The sequence below is a fragment of the Tiliqua scincoides genome, chromosome 6, assembly GCF_035046505.1.
Source record: "Tiliqua scincoides isolate rTilSci1 chromosome 6, rTilSci1.hap2, whole genome shotgun sequence".
NCBI lineage: Eukaryota > Metazoa > Chordata > Lepidosauria > Squamata > Scincidae > Tiliqua > Tiliqua scincoides.
The window spans coordinates 44,023,626-44,046,970 of record NC_089826.1 but is presented as its reverse complement, the minus strand read 5'-3'; the positions used below and the strand labels follow the sequence as shown (position 1 = coordinate 44,046,970).

The window sequence follows — 23,345 nt, the reverse complement described above, 5'->3', positions numbered from 1 at the left end:
CCAAATACCACCAATATTTCCAGTATAAACTTTATATTGACCCCAAGGAAGAAAATATTGGTAATGTTGTAAAGATCATTCCTTACAATGTATTTAGCAAATATGCATCAAATATTAAGTTTCAAGACTATCCTTCCAGTCATCTCTGATTTACAAACAGGAAAAATACAAAAAAAGCAATGTAAGCAACACTTTCAAGGAAGAGTCTTGCTGGGATGAAAAGCATGGTTAAAGAGGAACCATGGTTAACGAGGAAACTCTTTTCCCTCTTAGCCAAAAAGATAAAGGCGATTAAACTGGAATTATTTCCCAGTGACCTACATAAGGTTGTCAGCCTGCCAATTACTACTGGTGCAGGCCATCGAACTTCCTAGGGGTGGCCTAGCCTCAAACTAACTCTTTCTGGGTCGAATCCATCTATCGGGAAACACAACAATAATTGGGAGGAGCGACGTAAAGAGCCCGAGAAGCCCGAACGAGCCACTGTCGCATCACCAGCGCAGCAAATCGCTTCCTCCCTGGCCGCTCCTCCCACATCATCATCATCACCCCTCCATCCCCATAAGAAGAGGATTAAGTTTGTTAACACAAGAGGCCGGTTTTGTCCAGGCAAGAGTTGGACCGAGAAAAGGCAGACAGGGGGAGGAGGAAGAGGAAGGCTTTGCTTTGACTCATCTGCCACTCATTTCCTTCGCAGCCAGCCCTGGGCAGGCAGAGGCACCCGCCCCTTGGCCTCTGCGCATTTGCAAGGCGATGATGCTGGCCGTGCACGCCCGGGCAGGATTCCGACCATTCCCGTCGGGTCAGCAACAAGCGCGCGGCGCTGCTTTCCAGAGATACTTGCCAACACGTGGAAGGAAAGACCCCAGAGAGGGGAGTTAGCAGGAGCCGAGATTGGGGGGGGGGGGCTCCTCGAAAGCCCTTTGTGCCCAACGTAGTCCCCTTCGGTATGGCTCTGTCTGAGAGCCCAATCCAAGTCTTGTCTACTCAGAAGTAAGTCCCCTTGTCTTCAGTGGAGCTTACTCCCAGGAAAGTGTACGTAGGAATGCAGTCTGAGTCCAATCCTATGAATGCCTACAAAGAAGTAAGTCCCATTATAGTCAATGGAGCCTACTCCCAGAAAAGTTTTTGCATACGATTGCAGCCTGAGAGCCCAATCCTATGCCTGCCTACTCAGAAGTCCCATTATAATCAATGGGGCTTACTGCCAGGTAAGTGTGGATAGGATTGCAGCCTTACAGCCCAATCCTATGCATGTCTACTCAGAAGTAAGTCCCATGGTCTTCAATAGGCTTACTCTTAGGAAAGTGCGGACAGGATTGTAGCCCGAGAGCCCAATCCTATGCCTGCCTACTCAGACGTAAGTCCCATTTTAGTCAATGGGGCTTACTCCCAGGTAAGCGTGGCTATTGCAGCCTGAACCGGAGCTTGTCCATCACCTTGGGGAGGGGAAAGGAGCCCCAGCCAGGAACAGAGGCGGCTCCTCCTCCGGCCCAGGAAGGTGACCGCACAGCGTCATGCCCACCCAGGGTGGCCTCTCCAGGGCTGCTGTCTTCCGCTGGAGTCCAGCAGCCCCCCAGCCCCTTCTGCGCCCGCCCCGTCCAAAGTATCCAGAGGAGGGCTGCGCCCGCGCACGTGGACGCCCGGCAAAGCAACAGATCCAGGGAGCGCGGCTACCTTGTGGCCTCAGCCTCTCGGCAAGGGCTCCTCGGCGGGCGGGCGGGACTCTCCCCGTCGGAGTCTGGAGCGGTGCGATCCTCCAGCGACCGAAGCCTGAAAGTTTTCCCTGCCGCGAGAAAGGAGGCGAGGCTCGCGCCCCTCCCGGGTCTCCGCGCGCAACCCTCTGCGCACCACTGGGACGGCTGCCTGCCTGCCTGGGGGGAGAGGCGGGGAGGCGCTGCTACTAACGACAACAACAACAGCAGCGGTGGTGGCAGGTAAATCCCTCCCTGCACTGGAGCAACCGGCTTTGAGCGCTAATCCTCCCAGCGCTGCAGGGGCGGGCGGAGAGAGGCGGGCAGGCAGGCAGGCAGGCGCTGAGGGGGGAGACTCCTGCCCTCTCTGGATTCCTTGGGGCCCCTTTGGATGAAGTGCGGCCGCCTCTTCAGGGCGAAAGCAGCAGCCCCGCACAAAGAGAGGGGCGCAGGAGAGTTGGGGGAGCCTCGCAGTTCTCCCCACACGTGGGCGTCCTCGGGAAGGAGGAGCTGCTGGCATCTGCCTGGACGTTGCAGGTTTCGGTGCACGCTTCTTAGGGGTTGATGCTGCCAGCCTAGCCACACTTTCCTGGGAGTAAGCCCCATGGACTGTGATGGAACTTATTTCTGAGTAGGCATGCATAGGATTGGTTTCTCAGGCTGCAATCCTACCCACACTTCCCTGGGAGTAAGCCCCACTGAACACAATAGGACTTCTGAGCAGACAGGGTGCCCGAAATTGCACCCAGCTAAGTGGGATGAGCATGTATGAGCTCAAAATGAATTTTGTTTTCCCCACTGCAAAGAAAGCTCCTCCCCCAGTTCCCTTTTCTCAAGCTGTAGGCATAGACATCAGGGAATTGTTTCTCCTCTGACTCGTTATTCAGTATTGCAGCAAGTTTAGGCATAATTACTGGAATGGTGGTCCCACTATATCAGTAGGGCTTACTCTCAGGCAGTGGCGTACCTGGGGGCCAACAGGGGCAAATGCCCCAGGCGCTGTGCCTGTGGGGGCAGCGCTGACAGCCTCACCCCCACCCCATCTATTCCCCTCCTGATGAAGGAGGGGGCAGCGCAGAATCGCGTCCAAAGTGATTGCAACTGCAGCCACTGTGGCCACGATTCAGCACCTTTATGGGCCGCCCCCCTTCTCTTTTCCTTTATAGGAGGAGAGGAAAGGGGCAGCCTAGAGCAGTAGTGCACCTGGAGTCACAATTCCAGAAGTGATTGTGGTGATGTGAAGATGTCACTGCAATTACTTCTGGGTCAGGATAAGGGGGCGGCAAACAGAGTGGCAGCCCTAGGCAGGAAAAAGTCCAGGACCGCCACTGCTCGCAGGTTGATGTTAGTACTGGTTACTTTAATTATCTGTTTTATGCTGTGTACTGCCTTGAATGCCTTTTTAAGGATAGAAATGCGGTTTAACTTAAAAATAATAATAAATGCATATATGATGCAGCCTTCAATTGCTGTTAGGCCACCCAAATGTCAAAAGCTCAAGGAAGAGTGAGTATCATGATGTCAATGCAGCACAGAAAATACTTACCACCCATGCGACATGTCAAATTAGCACTGCTCCATAGCTTCAGTTAGCAAAAGCTCACTGAAGAGCGTCAGAATTTATATACATTATCTCAGTAATCTTTACAGCCACTCTATAAAATAAGTCATTCTTGTTTCTGTATTGCACATACCATCTTGCCTCATGTCACCTACTGAGTTCATCTGAAACCTGGTTTGAACACAGAAGCCACACAAAACACCTTTCTGCGTACGGCAACCACTGAAGTATCTATCACAGGAAGTCTGGGACCCAAAGTATTATTCTGTTTACTGATATGCAAATTAAATGTTCCAAATTTAATACATCACTGGTGTTATATCCAATGGAATTTGTTACTTCTATATTTTGGAGGGTATGATTGTGAATTACACTCTAATTTGACATGATAATCTGTATCAGATAGATATCAGTGTGTGAGTGGTCCTAGAAGGAAGAAGAAATGGAGAAGCAGTGAGAGAGATAGTAATGTAATCATTATAGCACAGTTCAAGAGCTTTGAACATCTGTTCTTCAGCCTTCTAAGAGGAATGGAATATAATTCCCCTATGTCTGGGGCCTGCCTCCTTGAGCAGTTTCTTCTTGAGTAGAGAGAGACAAACAGTAGTTTCTGGGATGCTTGAAGATCTTGATCAGTAACATCTCTGGTTCTAGCTGTATCAGGGAAGCTGTGATTATTCAGTGCTGAAAACAGATCACTTTACACCAGTTTAAAGCAATCTCCTTCATTATTAATACTGTAAAGTACGTAGCATATACCAGAGCTGAGCCCTGACAATCAACAGGCTATGCCTGGTGGCTCAGGTTAGGCTCAAATTAAGTCTTGACTGTGTAAATTTATTTATAATTTTAACGAACCCATTGCTGAACATGTTACTTCTGCCTCTGTAGTATACATGCTACTAATCTATTCTCTTTCCCTGACTTCTAGTACATAATGAATGAGAGCACTGCTATAATTGATGAACAAGGAGACTGAAGGGGTCTTTGTGCCTTTTCTTTTTCTTACCAATCAAAGTCGACACCTCTGACTGGTGAGAAAAGAAAGAAAATGGGTGTCCTCTGGTACTTTTTACCCAGTTATACATGATTTGGAAGACTCTATTGCTCCCTTGACGTATTCAGTGGCTAGTTTCCTGGCCTATACATTACAAAAAACGTCGGACTTTAGTTCTATAAAATCTTCTTTAAAATTTTTGTAGTCACCTTTTTCCATCTAACACCTGTTTTACTGAAAGGATAAGGTTGTCCCTTCTGGCTCCTTTTCTTTCTAGATCCTATTTCTTTTTTCTCTATTTAGTTTTCCTGAACTAGTCTAGTGGATAACGGTTGTATTGTTCCACTTTGTTGTCAGTTGTTTGCTGTAATATTATAATGCCAATAAAGGTTAACTAACTAACTAACATGATTTACACATTTTTTATTTTAATGTTTTCATTGTGGGCCACTTGGGAACTGAGTTTGGGGGGGGGAGGTGTTGGTTATTTTCTTTGACTTTGGCTGCGATTCTAACCACACTTTCCTGAGAGTAAACCCCATTGAACAAAATAGGACTTACTTCTGAGCAGACCTGGTTAGGATTGTACCCTTGGACCCTCAGCTGGGTCTTGTAGAAACTTAAAAAACATATATGAAGTTGTGGTTATCAGTTGCCACTAAACCAGATAGGCTTCAATAAATAACACTTATTAATTTCTTCCTGCCCTCTAGGCATTTGGAAGTGCCTTGATTCCATATCTTAAAAGCCAAAATATCTCTAATTGCCAGAGCATGGATACAACAGAGCCTTTGGGCATGAGCAAGCATGGATAACTTAAATCTTAGGCTTAAATCTTTTACATTCATGCAGTAAAATTGGAAGAAATTGGTTCATTTTTAGACAATATTACTAGGAAATATTTTCTTATTTGAGGTACATGGGCATCTGGTAAACCAAGCCCAGATTTTTAATGAGTGAAACTGATCGTTTGGATCCTTTCCAATTGGTTTTCTGCCTTATTTGGGACTGAAACTCCCTTCGGCATCCTGGTGGATGGCCTAGAGCTCAGGCCAAAACTGGGTTCTATTGACCAAAGTTTAGGCTGAGAAGCTTCAAAAGGAGAACTTCTTCTTGCCTTGTTTCCCTCCCCACCCCCAACTGTGAAACATTCTGGAAATGCCTAAGCAGCAGGACCTTACCTGAAACCATCTCATTTACCTGCAGAACATTGGCATAACCTAGGAGTTTAATGCCCTCTAGGAAAACCATTTTGGATTTTTTATTCCATCTGAGAACCCCTGCCATCTGAGATGGATAGACCATCAAGAGACATCCATGCGCAAAAAGTTAGGCAAGAATGAGCTTAAAGTCTCTAAATAATTGCATGTTCATCTATGAACAGGAAACCTTGACAAGGGATCCTCAAGTCTCCCATCTCATCCAAACTAAGAAATCTCTGTGCCATTCCAAGCACCAGGACAAGTAACCAACTTCACTCTTTCTGATTCCCTTCTTTTTCTTCTTAATCCAGTCTTTCAGGTCCCCATCCCGCCAGATGTACAGTGGATGGGTATGCGGGAGAGGACAAGCTTTTCAATCATGGCATCAAAGACCTAGAATAACCATTCCAAGTGAGGAGACTGAGTGTACAGATGGCACCTTGGTATCCACCTGGCTTTTAAACTATCTGCTGGGCACCAGGTTTGTTATTTTTTCAGCATGAGGCAAAAACTCTTTTAAATTTTCCTTAGCCTTCTACTTTAGTCATTTAATTCTTTAAGAATTAAGAATTGTTAATTCTTTTTATTGGATATCCTTTTCAGTGGTGTTTTCAAAAATTGTGTTTATATATATTTTTATTGCATGTTAATTTTTTATTGTGAACCACTCAGGAAATATAGCATTGAAAAATGAAAAATTAAATGCATGGACAGTTTTTGGCAGTTTTAGGGGAGGTCGTGTGCTGCTTCTCCGGGAGGTAGCAGGTAAAGGGGCATGGCAGCCGCCCTAGGCACCTGCCACCTGGGGGGGAGGCAGTGGGCTTGAGCAGTGGCACCCCTGGAGGTGTGCCCCCAGGCAGCACAGTGGCAAGGGACACCACTGATTAGAACTAAGTCTTCTAAAATGTTGAGCAATTAGATAGAATCAGGAAGGATACTGTGGATAAAGTGGCTATCTTATGCCTCATGGCATCTTACATCCTTGAACATTTAAAGGACACTAAAGGTTGATGGGTAACAACTAAGTAGACAGGTTTGTGTTGTTTCTGGATTTCTAACCATGACAAAAGCTGTAGCAATCACAGGAAGAAAACATCCAAAGGTGCCAGTCAATATAGCTTCACGTGTTTGTATTATTTTTGTGTTATAGCAGGTTTGAAAGAAGAAAAGCAAGTTCAAAACACATTATGTAACTTTGTGAATCAGAGCTTTATGAAAACTTTGAATGTTTTTCTCCTATGCCTTCTGTCTTGTTCTTGTTCATTCCACTGACAAGACATAAACCTTAGCTTGGCTCCAAAATAGGGCTGGAAACTTCTTAAAAACAAAAGCAAGAAGATCAGTTTTAGATAGCATAGCCAACATGAGCCATTTTACCACACTTCTGTCCTAGAGTGGTTCGCAAGGTGGTTTGTTTGTCTTTCACACTAGTCCATATTGCACAATCATTGCATAATGAATGGCCTTTAATCTATGATCCTCCCACACATTAAAGTCATGAGTGAAGGTCTGGTCTGTATGCCCTTTGGAGGTTTCACTGGTAGAGATTAGGAACAGAGCCTTTGCTGTCGTGGTTCAGTCTTATGGGACTTCCTGCACACATATTACATGTCAGCAGCTTTAGTGCCTTCAACAGCAGTAATGGTTTCTCCAGGTGTACTACTCTCCTGAGCATACTCTCCCACATTTCTCCAAGTCACACATTAGTTCTTCAGTGTAGCTGGGAACTTTAATCATGATTGCCATTGCAGATACTGTAACTTCTCAATATTATATACTTATACTTATTCTATAACCTAAATTTGTAGAGATATAATTCTTATCAGCATTACTGGTAGCCTTCAGATTAAGCCTTCAGATTAAGGGTTTAAAGCTCAGATACAAAATTATGATTGGCAAACACAGATACTTGTAATAATCATTAATTTTTCCCCTTTGGAAGAAGGCAACATGGGAGAACAATTGTAAACAAGAAAATGGCCAGCAGGAAAAGAGTGGAGCACCAATTTCTCTTTCTACTTTTACTCAAATTATAATTTTTGATATAATTATTGAACAACTTCCCATCACTTTGTGTAAAGCATATTTTTATATTAATCTATGAAGTGTCTTGATCCTGAATAGCTGCATAAAATTGGAGAGGGAGGAAGAGTCTCCCAATCCCTGCCACTTATCATGCCAGAAGTGAAAGCAGAGCGATTGCGCTCCACTTCCAGTTTTGCGGAGGCAGGGCACAATTGCTCCGCTTTCACTTCTAAAGCTTCGGGGAGCCCTGCAGAAGGTCGTGCAGGGCTTCCTGCACCCCTGGGAGACTGCAGGAGGCTGTGGTAAGTACAGGCAAGCCCCTGCTAGGGATTGTGTTGCTGTCTCCTTCCTTGCCTCCTCGATGCCCCCGCCCCTTAAGGGAACAGAGGCCAGGGCCCTCAGGCTGGGGCATTGCCCAGTTTGAAAAGCCCCGGTGTATAGGCTTGCAGCCCAAATTGTATTGGCATAGCTCAAAGCTAGCCACTAAGAAGGATTTTCAATTCCCAGGATATTTGATTTGGGGAGCAGGGGGAAGCTATAGATTAGGTGCAAATTGAAAGTCCTAAGTGTAAGAATATTGGAGTATTTCTTAAAATATGGGGTTGTATGCAAAGAAACATACATGCAAATGACTCAACAGCATTTAAATCAGTGAGCAAGTTAGATGTGATGAACAGAAGCTTTGTGTATTCCTATGAGAAACAGGGCGCAATCCTACCCTGTGCTGGAATAGGCAAACCAAGAGGCTCAAAGCAGCTTAGCCAGAGGCAAGGGGAAACTTTTCACCTCTGGGTAAAGCACACTGGCCCCTATAGATCTCCTCAGACTTGTGCCACCTCCTGAAGTGGCACAAGTTCAAGGAGAGTGGAGCGGCTTGAAGCTGCTCTGAACTCCCCTGGGGTTGGGATCCAGCATAAGTGCTGGATCCCAGCCCCACATCCCACTCCCCACCCACCTGCCCCTGGGGCTGCCCACTGCCCCCCCAGGGACACCTCCCTCCCACCCACCCCAGAGCCTTGCATCGGCTCACTGGGCTGATGCAAGGCTCATGGAGTGAGCCGACACAGAGGCTGGATTCAGCTTCCATATGCCAGCGCACCTCCATGTGCCAATGCAGCTTCCTCCTGAGGAGAGACAAACGTGTTTTAGGCACATTTGCGACCCTTCTGGGCCAGTGCAAGGGACTTGCGCCGGCCCATGGGCACCTCTGAATTGCACTCTTAGTCATGACTAGCTTTATTTTCACAGTTTAAAAATACTACTCAAAAAATTTTTTCCTTTCCTAAATGTTTAGTTTAAGAAATCACCAACAGTCACTTACTCAGGAGTCTAGATTTTAATAGAAAAAACACATATAAAGTGTGTGTGTGTGTGTGTGAGAGACAGAGAGAGAGAGAGAGAGAGAGAGAGAGATTGACTATTATAGAAAATCTCAGTTGTCTGAATAACTGAGATAACTTAATATATAACTTAATAACTTAAGCAGCCTTAGGATGCAGCCCTGGAGTAAGGGAATAAACATTCCCTTATCTTAAGGAGGCCTCCAATCCTATCTAACTTTGCAGCACTGATGCAGCCATGGCAATGGGGCATGTGCAACATCCTGGGTTGAGGGGGCAATCCTGGAGGTCTCAATGTAAGAAAATGTGTTCTCTTACCTTGAGACTACATTGCGGCTGCATCACAGCTGGCAAGTTGGATAGGTTGGGACCTTAAATGTTTTGCAGGCATCTTGTGGTTATGTTCTTTGTGGGATACTGTGATTTACTTTGTGTTCATTGACCTGTGGGAAGTCGAAATCAACTTAAGTAAGGAACAAGCACTTTGGACTGTGAGGTATACCTGTCAGAATATTATGCATATATGGACAGTAGTATGTTGCAAGATCTCCCAAAGGAATCCATAAGACAACTTGGTAAACATAGTGCAAAATGCCATCCTGGATTCGTTAGCAAGCTCCTCATCTGTGTCTCCTCATCTGTGTCAGATTGAATTCATTTCAGTTAAATAGATTGGGGTACAGAGCCAATCAGCTTCAAAGATCAGCTAATCAGTAGGGCTCTTTTTAAAGTACTATAGCTTGACATGTCCTCCTGTGCTTCTCCTTCTCCCAGCCAGGCTGGTATTAGTTCATGTCCTCCTTGATTTCCTGGCTTGTGTACTTAGTAATGAACTGGGCAGAGTATTTTTCTGCCTGACAGTTACATTAAGAGATTTCCCCAGGGATTTTTCCCAAGCTTTTCTTCTCCCAGTTCCTCTTAACTGTCAGGAGTGTGCCTCACAAAACTCATTCATGTTACTATTTAGCCCTCCAGGTTTGTTTCACATAGGCTTACTTTGAAGCTCTGCACATATGCATGTTCTTTTGCTTCATTTGGACATGCAGTTTACAGGCCATGCTATGGGTTAAATAAAGCTTGTCAGTAAGAGATGGACTTAAAACAATGAATCAGAAAAGGGAAATCAACCTGCTGATTATAGCAATGCTATACTCATGACTTTAGTGACTATAGTTTATAGTTGCTGTCTATTATGACAAAGCCGGAAATGGGTTGCGATGGTAGTTTCAGGGAGCCATTTTGAGGCCCAGGGAGGCCCAAAGAGGGGGCCACGGACCTCCCACACCCTGTGGGACTGGCAGTACCCCTAGTAAGTCAAGAAACCCCTTTTTTCACTGTAGCAGTATGGTCCTGGAGGTTTCGTCACCACGCTGTTCCTGCAAAGACTGAGGTCCCAAGTCTCCTGGAGAGTTTGGGAAGACTATTGTATAGTATAAAAAACTGATAAAAACACTAAAAATGTATCAAACTATTAGCACAGTATAATAACAGGTGGAGAACACAGCCTAACCTCCCCCAGCTCCAAATACTCACTGGAACAAACAGGTTTTTATTAGCTACCAGCAGGGATAAATCAGTACAAGTATGCTGGGAGATTGGAACTGTCTGGCTTCATCTGCTACAGAAACCTAGTCCTGTATATATATTAACGAAGCATCTGCAGGTGTTAGCATGCAAAGCAGAACCTCTCTAAACAATCTTAAGAGGCAGGTAGATTCATTTGGAACTGGTCCTTAAGACACCCTGGGTCCAAGTAATTGAGGATTTGAAAGCAAAGACCTCTGATACAGGTATATTGCATTACTTCCTACAAAAAATATTTTTGTATAATCCACTCCAGTGTTTAAGATGAGTGTCAAACTAGTTTCGTACAGTGGGCTGAATAGCATTCGTGGCACCTGCTGAGGGCTGGAAGTGACATTAAGGGTGCAATCCTACCCTGTGCTGGAACTGGCAAGCCAAGAGGCTTGCACTGTATCCAGCACAGGATAGATGCCCAAAGTGGCTCAGCAAGGGGTAAGGGGAAACTCCAGGTAAGGCACCCTGGTCCCAATGGGTCTCCTTGAACCTGCTCCACCTTCTGAGGTGACACAAGTCCAAGAGCAGAGTGGCTTGAAGCAGCTCTGAACTCCCTGGGAATGGGGGTTGAGATCCAGCATAACTGCTGGATCCCAGCCCCGCCTCCCGTTCCCCACCCACCCACCTCTGGGGCTACCCACCACCCGCCCTCTGCCTGCCCCGGATCACCTCCTTCCCGCTCACCCCAGAGTCTTACATCAGCCAAACTCAGCCAACGCAGGACTTGGAGACTCTGTTGGCGCAGAGGTTGCGTCTCCGCAGGCCAGCAGGCCTCAACATGCCAGCCTTGCTGACTTTCAAGGAGGTGCAAACATGCCTTATGGCACGTTTGCGACCCTCCTGGGCCAGTGCATGGGGTTTGCACCAGCCCAAGGGTTGATCAGGATTATGCCCTAAATCCTAAGAGATAATTGGCAGAAACATGCACTTTGTTCTCAGAAAGAAACTCATTCGCTGCCAATGACTGAAGAGAAAATGTGCAAATCTTGTTCATAATTTCAAGATATGAGAGGTACCAATTATAACAGTAGCCAGAGAATTTGCTTTCGAGGGTCATATGCAACCCGCAGGCCTTATGTTTGATGTCCCAGGTTTAAAAAGTACAACTTTTTATGGGCATAGGATGTAGAAACAGATTATAATAAATTAATGTGACCAAGCACAGGGGAAAATATATGAGAATTGAAAGGCGACTCACTGATGCTATCCAACCAACACACAACAAAATAAACAATAAAAGCATCAAACTGTAAAAACAGCAGTAAAATCAAAATAAAATACAAAGCAGCATTAGAACAGAATAAAAACCAGCAACAGCTTCAAGTACAAGTTAATTGATCATTTTCAGAGACTTCCTTCCCCTAAAATTCAGTTACTGGAGAATATATTCTTGATTAAAGTGAATCTTTCATCATGAGTTCTGGTAAATGTGTACTACTAAAATAAAAATAAGCAAGCATCTGGGTACAGTCATTTCTATTTCCATTCAGATTGACTTCTGCGCCTGTGATTACGAGCTTGCTTAAGGCTGCAATCCTTTACGCGTTTACCTTGGAATAAGTCCCATTGAACTCAGTGGGTCTTTGTTCTGAGTTGATATGCATGGAGCTCTGCTGTAAGTCTCACTGAACTTTTTTTGCACTTCTAATGCAGCCCACCTATAAGCCAGCTAGAACTGAACTTAAAAAGTTGTTGGTAATTTGATGAGTTAAAAATGATAAAAGTTATAAACTTGATGCTTTTAAATGAAATGTTCTCTTCTGTGATTACTTTCACTGCATGGGAGAGGATGATTGTCTGGGCCTTGACCTATTTGTTTTAGCAGCAGCCTCCCTGCACTGAAAACTGCAGAAACTGCCACAGGCTCATTTCCAGTTTTAGGGCACTCATTCATCCTCTCTATTCAAAGTACATCTCTCAATCTCCGCATTACTCTTTCCCTTCTCCTGTTTCCTCCTCTTCAATTCCCTCCTCAATACCAATCTTTTCTTGAAGCCTTTGGCCCAACCTTCTGTTTTCCATACACTACTATAACTAGGCCTTAGTACATGAACATTTTAAATAATCACATATCCTGCCACTTCTCAGAGCACAATCCTATGCTTGTCTACTCAGAAGTAAGTCCCATTATGTTCAATAGGGCCCAAGAAAGTAGGTATAGGATTGTCCCTTGCACATGGATGGCACTGTACTGTATTCATGTTTTAATATTTATAGATCTATTAAACTTTGTATTGTCTGTTGTCAGGTTTCTACTGTTTGTTTGCTTTAAAAATGTATGTTTTATTTAAACTAGAAATTCAACAAAAGTTGTTAATCATACAAGAAATTACTATGGTGAATATCCTAGCCAACTGTGCTAAGAGGCATCTTTTAAGTGTGGCTTTAGTAGGGGGATATCAATTGTTCCTATTTATCCTAGCATACTGCCTTTTCTAATGACTGTTTGCTGGTATCTCTTTTACATCACCTTTAAATTGTGAGCCCTTTTGGGACAGAAAATCATATTTTCATTTATTTTGCCATGTAAGCAGTGTTGTGAACTTCTGGTGAAAAGTGTTCTAGAAATATTTTTAGTAATAGTAATAATGGCCATCTTCACATTTGTACTGTTATTTTGGGGGGTTCTCAAACTTTCCCCCACTGTGACCCACCTGTTCTGCAGTGGAGGGCGCTGCAACCCACCTCCTTCTCTGTCACCAGGCCTCCACAGCCCTCTAGAAGCAACTGGAAACCACTTTCCTGAACCCAGAAGTAAACCAGAAGTGATGTTCCGGCTGCTTCAGGAGGCCTGCAGAGACCTGGTGCAGCCTCCATTTGCTTAAGGCTGGACACTGGACACAAGGGCAGGTGGGAGTGCCCAACCCAGGACTCACCAGAGTTGAGTGAGTCCAGGGTGGATCGCTACCCACCAGGTGTGTCATGACCCACAGTTTAAACCCTGCTCTAGTGGAAATATTTGCCATCTTCCAAGACTAAATTCTGCAAACATGGCACTTACAAGTACTTCCAGATGTTTTCACCAACAGATCTGCTGTTGGTTACATTTAACTACAGCTTAGCAGTGACCTTCAATAAACCTGCAGTCACAGAAAAAGCCCTAATTGTGGTGAGTAAATTGTGTTGCGGTGAGTAAAGAAACAAACATCTGTTGTATCAGGTCACCATAGCCATGACATTAACAGTGTGCTGGAGAGCAAATGACTCCTTGGTGGTGGTATAAATATCCCGCTGCTGTAGGCTAGTAAGAGGTAACTTTTAAGATTTTCCATGTCAAAGCAGGCAAGAATTCAGGCCATCCTTGCATGACAAAGGAAAGAAACAAACCAGTCCTTAAGACTACCTAGTGCAACTTCATATGTGGCCAACAGAAATGTGGCTTAATAGCAAACATACCAGCTGAAACTGGTTTGTGGACCATTGTGAATTAAGATTATCAATGCAGGACTATGCAGATAATTGCCATTCATTTTAGGCAGGAGGTCTAGCTGAGTGATAGAGCTGGTGCCTTTGCCTGAACATCTGGGGATGCGAGTTTGAGACAACCAGAAGTATCCAAGATCTGCAGAGAGTGCAGCTGATGAGCTGGGTTATCATCCCAGCCAGTCAGCACCCTTGGTGAGAGAGAGAGAGTAGTTGCTGCCAGCTGAGTGTGGGAGGGGAAGGCAGCCAGAAAGATACCAGATTGAGAAGGAATCCATCTAAAATGAAGGTGTTCTGTGAAATAGTAGAAATTATTGTATTGTGGAAATCCCTACAGGAATTTAGAAAAGCCTACCCGTGTAAACTGCCTTGAATTAAGTTTGGAGGAGAAATCTGATGACAAAAGAAAGGTGGTATATAAATACTGGTGGTGGTGGTAGTAGTAGTAGTAGTAGTATATGAGACAAAATCAGAATCTGTCCTCCCCCCCCCCTTTCCTTTTAAGCACTGGTTTTGAAATCAATATAGTCACACAATAACATTTTGCACATGACAAAATCAATTAGATACACAGAACTGCTGGCTATTCTGCTTTGCTGTGGCATGAAATAACTGCACTGTCTGATATCAATTATAAAGTTGCTCAGAGGCAAACACTAATCAGACTGTATGTTTGCTACTTACGCGATCATACCTCCAGGACTACAAATAGATAAGTAGCTTTTGTTTTTACTGCCTCAGTACCATGGGAGCCATTTTTACATTCTGGGATTCATTTTTATGTTGTATTAGGGCACAATCCTAACAGGCCCTTGCACCAGTGGAGTATGCACCCTGCTGGCACTAACTGGTGCAAAAGTACCATTGCCATAAAGCACTTTGCAATGGCATAGCAGTTTGGCAAGCTGGCAGGGAGGCCGGAGCCTTCCAACACACGCCAGCAGAAGGAGTGGCACCCACCAAAGCAGGTAAGGTTTGCGCTGAACAGTGCAGGGATAGAACAGGGTGGCAGAGGGGTGGAATGGGGCAGGGGAGGTCAGTGACAGGGGCACGATGGGTGGATTGGGCCTGGGAGCGGAGAGGGATTGGTGGTGCCGGCATGTGCCATAACCCAACCCTTTTCCTGGTTCTGATCCACTGCTATGGACCAACTTGGACTTGCACCAGTTATTTCACTGGCACTGGTTCAAGTTGACACATAGTAGTGCCTGGGGCTTTCCCCAGGGCAAGGGAGAAAATGTCCCCTTACTCTGAGGAGACTTTTTCCCTAAATTCTTCCTTGGGATGCAGTGGTAGCCATGCTGGCACCAATACTGTGCAGGGGACTTTAGGTAGGATGGTTTACGTGGTTAACTCCCATCACCAACAGAAATGATCTTATGTTACTGAAAATGGAGTGTGGGGAGGGAATCAGACATCAAAAAGTGAGTTGAATGTTTGCATTTAAAATTCTGTAAATGCATTTCCAAAGTATAAATTCATTCACAAAGATCATAATTTGCACCCAAGGAAATTCAGTATTGTTTCGTGTGAACTCAGAGCCCAATCCTTTCCAGCTTGCCAGCACCAGTGTACTTGTGCCAATGGGGCATGTGCTATATGTGGAGGCAGTCAGAGAGACCTCCTTAAGGTAACAGAATGTTAATTCCCTTATCTTGAGGCTGCATTGTAGCCTCATTGGTGCTGGAAAGTAGGCTAGGATTGGGCCCTCAGTCTGCTAAACCATTTACTGTCTCATTTTTGTTTCTGGCAGTTTTCTAGGCAGAAAAATCCTCTGTTTGGGGCCACTAAAAGAGCTACTGTCAGGAGCCTTGGGGCTGCCTGCAGAGGATGAGCATCCTATCGAGGGCTGAATGTGTTCTGCCTGTACAAGACATCCCTTTGTTGCTGTCATCTGCAAAATTAACTGCTGCCAAAAAGGTGATGCCCTTATCATCAAAGGTGACAACCATTATGACAACAACTGGAGGAAACAGAAGGTGGAGAGCACAGTATTTTGTCTCTACGGCCTCTCCATTTGCATCTGCGGCAATGGGAAAAATGACTTTTTCCCACTCTATTCTGTTGCTCTGTAACAAACAACAGGAGGATCAGCTTCCTCTCTGAGTTGTTGAAGGGACACAAGTCAAGCTCAACCCATTTTTGCCCAATCCACAAGTGTACACATTTGGTCCCTGTTGCGTATATGCAACATTGGGCAGAAATTGCTTTAAAAAATAATTATTTCCTTCAAATACAGGCACTCCCTAACATGTTCCATTCTGTTGACACAAATCAGAATCCCTGATCCAGTTCACACAGTGGCAGAGCCAAGGGAAGACACAGGGAGACATATTGCTGCTACCGCCACCACTGCTGCTACTACAGCACGTCCCCAACATACAGCCAGCATCAGTGTTGGTGGCAGACTGAAGGGAAGCAGGACCTGCTGCCTCCCTCCAGACCACCATGGACAGAACCAGCCTCCTACCTGCACCTTCCTCTGCACAGGCTTTTTAGAAGGAAGGGAAAATGTGGAGTGCATGATTCCAGCACAAATTTGTGTTTCCTTCTTTGTTTAAAGAGCTCATTTGGAGGAAGGTGTCAGATCTGGAGGAAGGACCTGTATTCTGATCTAAGGCTGTGCTGGATTTGCATAAAGTCAGAATTGCATGAGGCTTACATAAATCAGAGACCTGCAGTCATGAGATTAGTCAGAAGTATTGTCAGACCAGAATGTTGTGTTAATTTATTTGTGTGTATATTATTTTTCCTGTGCCTTACCTTTTGATTTGGTTGCTGTCTGCTTTTTAATTCCAAAATTTTAATAATGAAAAGGGTTTTAAAATTGGTTTTAAGTTAGGACAAAATATTGTGAGAACTCATGAATTCTTTTGTGTTTATTATATATTTTTTAAATTTATGTTTGTAATTTACAGATAAAACCATGAAATTCCTTATCAGGAATCTTATTTACCTTAATATTCTCTCTCAGTTTATATAAAAGAGCAGGTAGTGTTTGTATGACTGAAAGAAGGGAAACAGATTAGGTGCAATTTTCTCTTCTAAGAGGCCAAATCTACTTCTTGGCTTGCTCACATTCAATTAATAATGGCATAGAACTATCTGATCATCACTGATTGTAACCTGCAATATATCAAACCCTTTTTCTTCTCTCTCCTGTCATCCAAAAAAGAGCATTTAGAGCTCTGTTACAGAAAACTGCTGTACTTGTGAGGCTTTTTTTGTTTTTGTTATCATTCTGCCACACTCTGGCCATTTATGGAACTGCAGTGTTCTAAAGCAAACCTAGTGCAACAAGCTTCTAATCTACACAGTACTTGACTTGATAACATAAAGGTCATGGCCAATATAGACTTCAATCTACTGCATCACACTGCAGCCAAATAAAATAGCACTTTGACTGTGATCCACAGGTAGTCTTGAAACTGGAAGGCTGAAGCTAAAATCGGGATTTAGAGGACAGGATGCTCTAAACTGGAAATAACTACAACCCCCTTGACAAAGTTCTTGTAAGGATGAATAACAAATACAGCATGTGGCACTTATAAAAGTGCATGATTAAACATAATGACTGAAATATCACACATCAAATAACAATTCATGTGTTTTTTTATAATCTTGGACCTGAATTTCTGATTGATTTTGTGTGCAGTAAAACACACATTTAAAGATGCTATAATTTCACATTGAATCTAATGAGAAACTATACCAAAAATATTTCTGAACTTTAATTATTTTTTCTAAAATCTTGTTTCTATTTGATTAAGTGTTTGAAAATTTTAAAATAATTCATTGTTAAAAAAAAACACCCCCCAGCTGTCTAGTGCTTGTTTGGAATTTTTGATTTTAACAGTGCAATCCTAGGCATGTCTAGTCAGAAGTAAGTCCCACTGAGTTCAGTAGGACTTACAGCTCAATCCTAACTGGGCCTTACAACTGCAGAACAGTTATTCCACCAATGACAGTGGTGTTGGAGGCCCACTGCCACAGCTGGCTACATGCAGGGCCACAGATAAGCCACTATGGGGGGAGGGTGGGGGGAGGAATGGGGCAAGGAAAAGGAGGGAGTGTCTGGGCATGGAGGAGCAAGCGGAAGGCAGAACATGGGAGGGAGGGGCACCAGGATCCTTTCTCCATTCCTCTCCCCTTCCGTCTCAGTCTCCTCCAGGACTGCCCCCCCCCCCCAGAAGATGCAGCATGTGCTCCATTGGCATGACTGCATCAGCAGGATTTGTTTTCAGTTAAGAGTGGACTCTTATTCCCATGTAAGTGTGTATAGGCTGCAGTCCAATCCACTTTTCTGGGAGTAAGCCTCATTGAACGCACTTCTGAGTAGACATGCTCAGACATGCACAGGATTACACTGTAAGAGTCTCAGGGCAAAGTCCTGTCTTTTTGCATATGTTACTTTAAAAAAATATAAATATAGGATGCTATATTCAATAACATATCTGTTATTATTGGTGCTTAAAAATACATTAGTATGTGAACACTTCTTTTCCTTTGCTCTTGGTATACCACTGCTATCTCTACAGACAGCTGGACTGAAGAATATAAACAATTCCAGGACAAAGCCTGTAAACCCAGGGAAGCCTTAAGCCCAGCACCTGTCCTTTTAAAATACGAAACACTTATGTAGGCTTCTTGCAATTCAGCTGGACCCTCTCTTCCCCAATGCAGTTTGTCACCTTTTAGGTTTAAATATTTCCCCAGTGCTTCCAGCAATGAGAGCTCAATCTCACTTTGAGTTTCCGGGATGAATTATAGCAGTGAGCTGGGTCTGATAAATATCATATTTCATTTGAGCCAAGATAAGAGCCACTTCTTCCTGCACAAAATGGCATCGCTTTAGATCCAGAGCATCACAAAAATAGCTTAGTCAGGAATAATATAATCTGATAGATGCTAGTATCACTTCATATTTAAGTACCTTTCATCCTCTGGGCTCTACCACTTAACCACATATTTTGCAGCAAAATAAACAGCTATATGTTGTGGTTCTGTCTAGCAAACTCTGCACCGGTGTTTAATCACTTGTCACCTCCTCTCTGAAAGAATTCATAAGTTTTGGAACTTAGCCTTCAGGCATTGGGTCACAGTGTTAATTATAAGAGAAGAGCTGTGGAACCATTTTGTTTTTGTAATATTAATAATTGATTCAACAGGAAGACAAGGAAGATCTTTGAAGAAATCCACAAAATGCAGCCTCCTGCAATCACACAAATAAAAGTGCTTTCAGTCATTTAAAAAAAAACAATGAAAAAGTTATGCTGTCTCATATTGATGGGGATTTTTGCATGTAACCCCTTTAAGTCCTGGGCTTTTAACACTATTTGTTTTCAATGTTAGTACAAGGACTCTGGCTGGATTTGTCTTAATATACTCATCTTTTACCATTTCTTCTTTTTTTAGAATTGTAAAGCTGAAAGGAATCCCATGGTCCATCTAGTTCAATTCCACACCAACACCAGCGAGGCCATTCACAGAGGAAGTTGCCTTATACTGAATCAGACCATTCCAGTATTATCAAAACTGACTGGCAGTTGCTTGCTAAGATTTTAGACAGGAGTTCTTCTGCACTCTGCTGCAAGTGCTGGGGATTGAACCTGGGACCTTCTTCATGCAAAGCATGTGATCTTCCTCTGAGCTATGGCCCTTTAAACCTGTGCAATGCAGACAGACCAAGGAGCACCACAAGCTGAGCACAAAAAAGATGCTCAACCATCCTCATCTCAAAAACCCTGCAATTTCACTTTTTCTGAACAACTTGTTCTATGGCCCAACTAGGGGTTTATAACTGGGGACAAACTCCAGAGGAGTATTAAGCTGGATTCATACTGTTACATGCTCCTTACTTCCTCAAGTGGTGTGACAGTCCAAGGGCAATGCTACCTAGATTGGATTTCCTTCGGATCCAATCACTAGTGACTTACAGTGATCAAAATATTTGGTTTATGTGCACGAAAGGTGAGCATCAGGCAGAAGTGAACAGTAGGCACTCCTGCCCAGCAGTGTCCATTATATCATCTCAAATTCCCAGAAATACACCCTGCACCCTTTGGGGTTCTTTCTCTCCCTTTCGTATACAGTCTACTTCTGAAGCTACCATCTCTTTACACTCACAAACTAGTCCTTTGCAATAGCAGGAGGGACCTTCTTCTAGGTTTGCAGTATTTTAGATATTACAGATTATCTGAATATCTCCCAAATATAAATCCCCCCGCCCCACCATAATGGAATATCTATTGGTTTCCTGAATTATTCACCAGGAACCATCATAACAAAGAACTGGCAGGCATGTGGGATAGTTTTGTTAGTGCCACAAAACTGATTTCCACACTGCACACTTAATGTACAGATGCTTTGATCACATTTAGTATTGCCCTGGCAGCATGCTGCCATCATAAGGTCCCATGTAATCCAGCTTGATATGGAAGGACTAGGTATTAACATTGTAGGGAAATCCCACCATTTAGCAACTTATAGTTGGTGGTCCTCATTGAATTTGCCTATCAAAGTCCAGTACAGGTTGAGCCTCATTATTCGTCTGGGTTCTGTTCACCTGGATGGCAAAAAACGCACTAAAGCAAATCAACTTAAAAAACAAAGTTCCCTTGCTCCATGATTTAAAAACAGCCTTGCTGACCTTTGTGATGTAAGATAAAAGTCATTAAGAAGACAATCCATCAGCGCTTCACTCAGCCCCTCCCTTCACCAATGCAAAGTGATCACCTTTTTTTCATGTGCTCAGGGGGATGGGAGGGGTCGCATGGAGAGAGAAGGACTGATGGATTGTCAGCCAGCTGCCCTCTCTCTCTCTCTCTCTCTCTCTCTCTCTCATTAAGGAGTCTAATGTTAAAGGACTGTTCGGTTTTTAAAACTGATTTTAAAGGGATGCATTTTTCCCCTTTTCTAGGGATCAGCACATTCCTTTTCATTTGCAGTGGTCATTCATATTGAGTCAAATCCATATATTAAAAAATCTGTGTATAACAAGGCTGGACCTGTACTTCTTGTATGCAAGTTTTAACAAGAATCAAGTGTTAACTGGCTCTTACTTTGTTTAGAACAGTACATAACATACTATTGTAAATTGGTTTTCTTTTGTAATGAAGGCTAAGGAATCGTCTAGTGTCTACATGTATGAGACTCATTTTAACTTTATTTAAAAGAACAGTGTGTGACTTCTTAAAAACTGGAGAAAAAAATGTACTTTTCAGTTCTTTCCATGACTAGGGCTGAAATGCTTTTGAAAAGCATGCCTAAACATGCTTTTGAGGCAATTACTTTTCAATAAACATATTTTTCAGCCAAAATACTTTTGAATCAATGCACATATGAACTGCACTGTAAATACAAGTATAATGAGCATAGAAAACAAAAGGCTCACATAAAAAGTTCTTGGCCTAAGAACAAATGAAAACAAGAGTTATTTGGAAAACAACTTATGTTCAACAGAACACTTAAGTCAATTTTTTGTGTGTGACCTAATGGCACTTGTAATATCATTTGGTTGTATCCTAACAAAGACTTGTGCAATGGCATTTGTGCTGAATATCTTCTCCACCCCCTCCTCCTTATGGTAACTGTGTCCTCTGGCCATGGGGTGACTGCTGAGTCCAATTTCTCCAACCATTTCTAGAGAAGGGGAGGAGGGTCCTAGGTCTGCACCTATGGAAATCCTTACTCTTTTGTCTCCTTGAACTCACCCACCTTGTCTCCTGTGATTGCAGGGGTTCTGCTCCTGCTGTAATGGCACTGCACATTCCTGAAGGCCGCCTGACCCACAGAAATCATTTTTTTCAGGGGGATCGTGCAGCTGTCATAAAGAGGAGGGAGTGGGAAAGATTGCTCGTATGAGTACACCTTAGGTCAGGATACTAACCTGTATTTGTGGTAGCACGAGAATGAGCCGGAGGAAAGTATCGCCCATGGTATTTTTCCTATCCATGACTTATTTTGCCTGCTGTCCGATAATCTTATATTCAGGCAATACTGACATATTGACAGCAACATTTCATCTGTTTAGCTAGAGCTCACTGGTACAGCACATTTTTATGTATAAGGTCCTGGATACATTTCTGGCATTTCTAGTTAAAAGGATCCCAAGAAGCAGACCTGTCTGAGAGACCACTGCCTGTTGGTGTCATGTCCCTAGCCCTGAGTAACAAAGACTTGAGCTTGCAAGGGGAAAAGTTGCTAAGGTGCAGGACCTGGTTCCTGAGAATGAAGAGCCCCAGAAACCTGAGTCCAACGCTGTGGAGACAACACTTCCTGAGCAGACTCCTCCTGAAGGTCAGACCTGAATTACCAGGAACCTTGTTGACACCTTTGCTGCTTGCCTGCAAATATCAAGCAAGAGGCAACTCGGGTGGCCAACTGTTTGGCTCCATCCCTGGAGGCTGCCCCTTTAAGGATCCCTGCTCTGAAGCAGTGGAATTGAAGGGGGGCCAGGATATATAAAAGAGCTCATCTGCAGCTGGGATTCCATTGAATCATTCCCTTAGAGCTTTCCAGGGCCCTGTACCTCCAACTGCCTAATTCAGTGTTTCCCAAACTGTGGGTCAGGACCCACTAGTGGGTTGCAAGCCAATTTTTGCTGGGTCATGAAAAGTTTTTTAAAACATTAAAAAAAACACAACTTTGTAAGCACCCATACCTGGTTTGGAGAAGAAAATTGTTAGCTGAAATGCTAACCTGCAGGATGAGGTAATTTTTATACCTCCAAATTAAAATGTGACATTTTCGTTTTCTTTAGTAATTGGTATGCACACCCAGTGTGAACCCAGTTTCAGCTTTTTGCCTGGTGTGGAAGTCCCTAACTGCACATCTTGCTCTCCAATTCAGCCTTCTGAGTAATCTGGAATGACTGTAAAAGTTTGGGGAAACAATCCTTGAACTCAATTTCTGGGAAGGGTTTAGCAAATGTTTACACACACATATAATATGTAACATCTTTAGCAGCATCGGGAGCACAGGACTCAGATTATTATTAATTATTAATAATATTAAAAATATTAATAATTTTTAATATTTTGATTTTTAATTAATATTAAAAATAAAGTATTTCTAGAGCTCTTTTTTTGTCTAGTGGGTCATGATGGATTGTCATTTTAAAAAGTGGTTCCTGGTGCTAAAAAATTTGGGAAGCTCTGGCATAACTGGTTCTTGCATGAGGGCAACACAAGACCGCCAGACTACCCAGGACTGGCTTAAATCGATGGACCATTGGTTTCATTTGTTTATTTTGTATAGTAGCCTACCTCAGTGCAATTTCAGAATTTGACCAGTTCGAAAACATGTAAAACATGTTACATTCTAAATCCTTGAAAATTCTGTCATCTAACCTTTGTAGTCTAGTATTTATCCTGATTTTAAGCAAATCAACAATCTGGGAACGTTGAGGATGGTGTGTATGAAACAGTGTGAAAGTAAACAGCTGGGATTCAAGTTGACTTCAAATATTTAGGAATGTGAACATTGGTAATGGCTCGTCTCAAAGGCTTAATGTGTACAGCTGTG

At 43.5% G+C, this 23,345-nt stretch overlaps 1 protein-coding gene and 1 long non-coding RNA gene across 2 annotated transcripts in view; one reads left to right on the top strand and one right to left on the bottom strand.

The window, feature by feature from the left end:
* Nucleotides 1-1,916, bottom strand: part of FHIP1A (FHF complex subunit HOOK interacting protein 1A) — a 113,447-nt gene extending 111,531 nt beyond the window's left edge. The window contains exon 1 of the mRNA XM_066632979.1: nucleotides 1,678-1,916. The gene's annotated coding sequence lies outside the window, so the exon portion shown is untranslated. The remainder of the gene's footprint in view (nucleotides 1-1,677) is intronic.
* Nucleotides 1,502-21,527, top strand: LOC136656126 (uncharacterized). Its single transcript, XR_010794702.1, has 3 exons — nucleotides 1,502-1,937; nucleotides 5,766-5,935; nucleotides 19,236-21,527. It is a non-coding gene; the product is annotated as an uncharacterized lncRNA (long non-coding RNA).
* The last annotated feature ends 1,818 nt before the right edge of the window (nucleotides 21,528-23,345 follow it).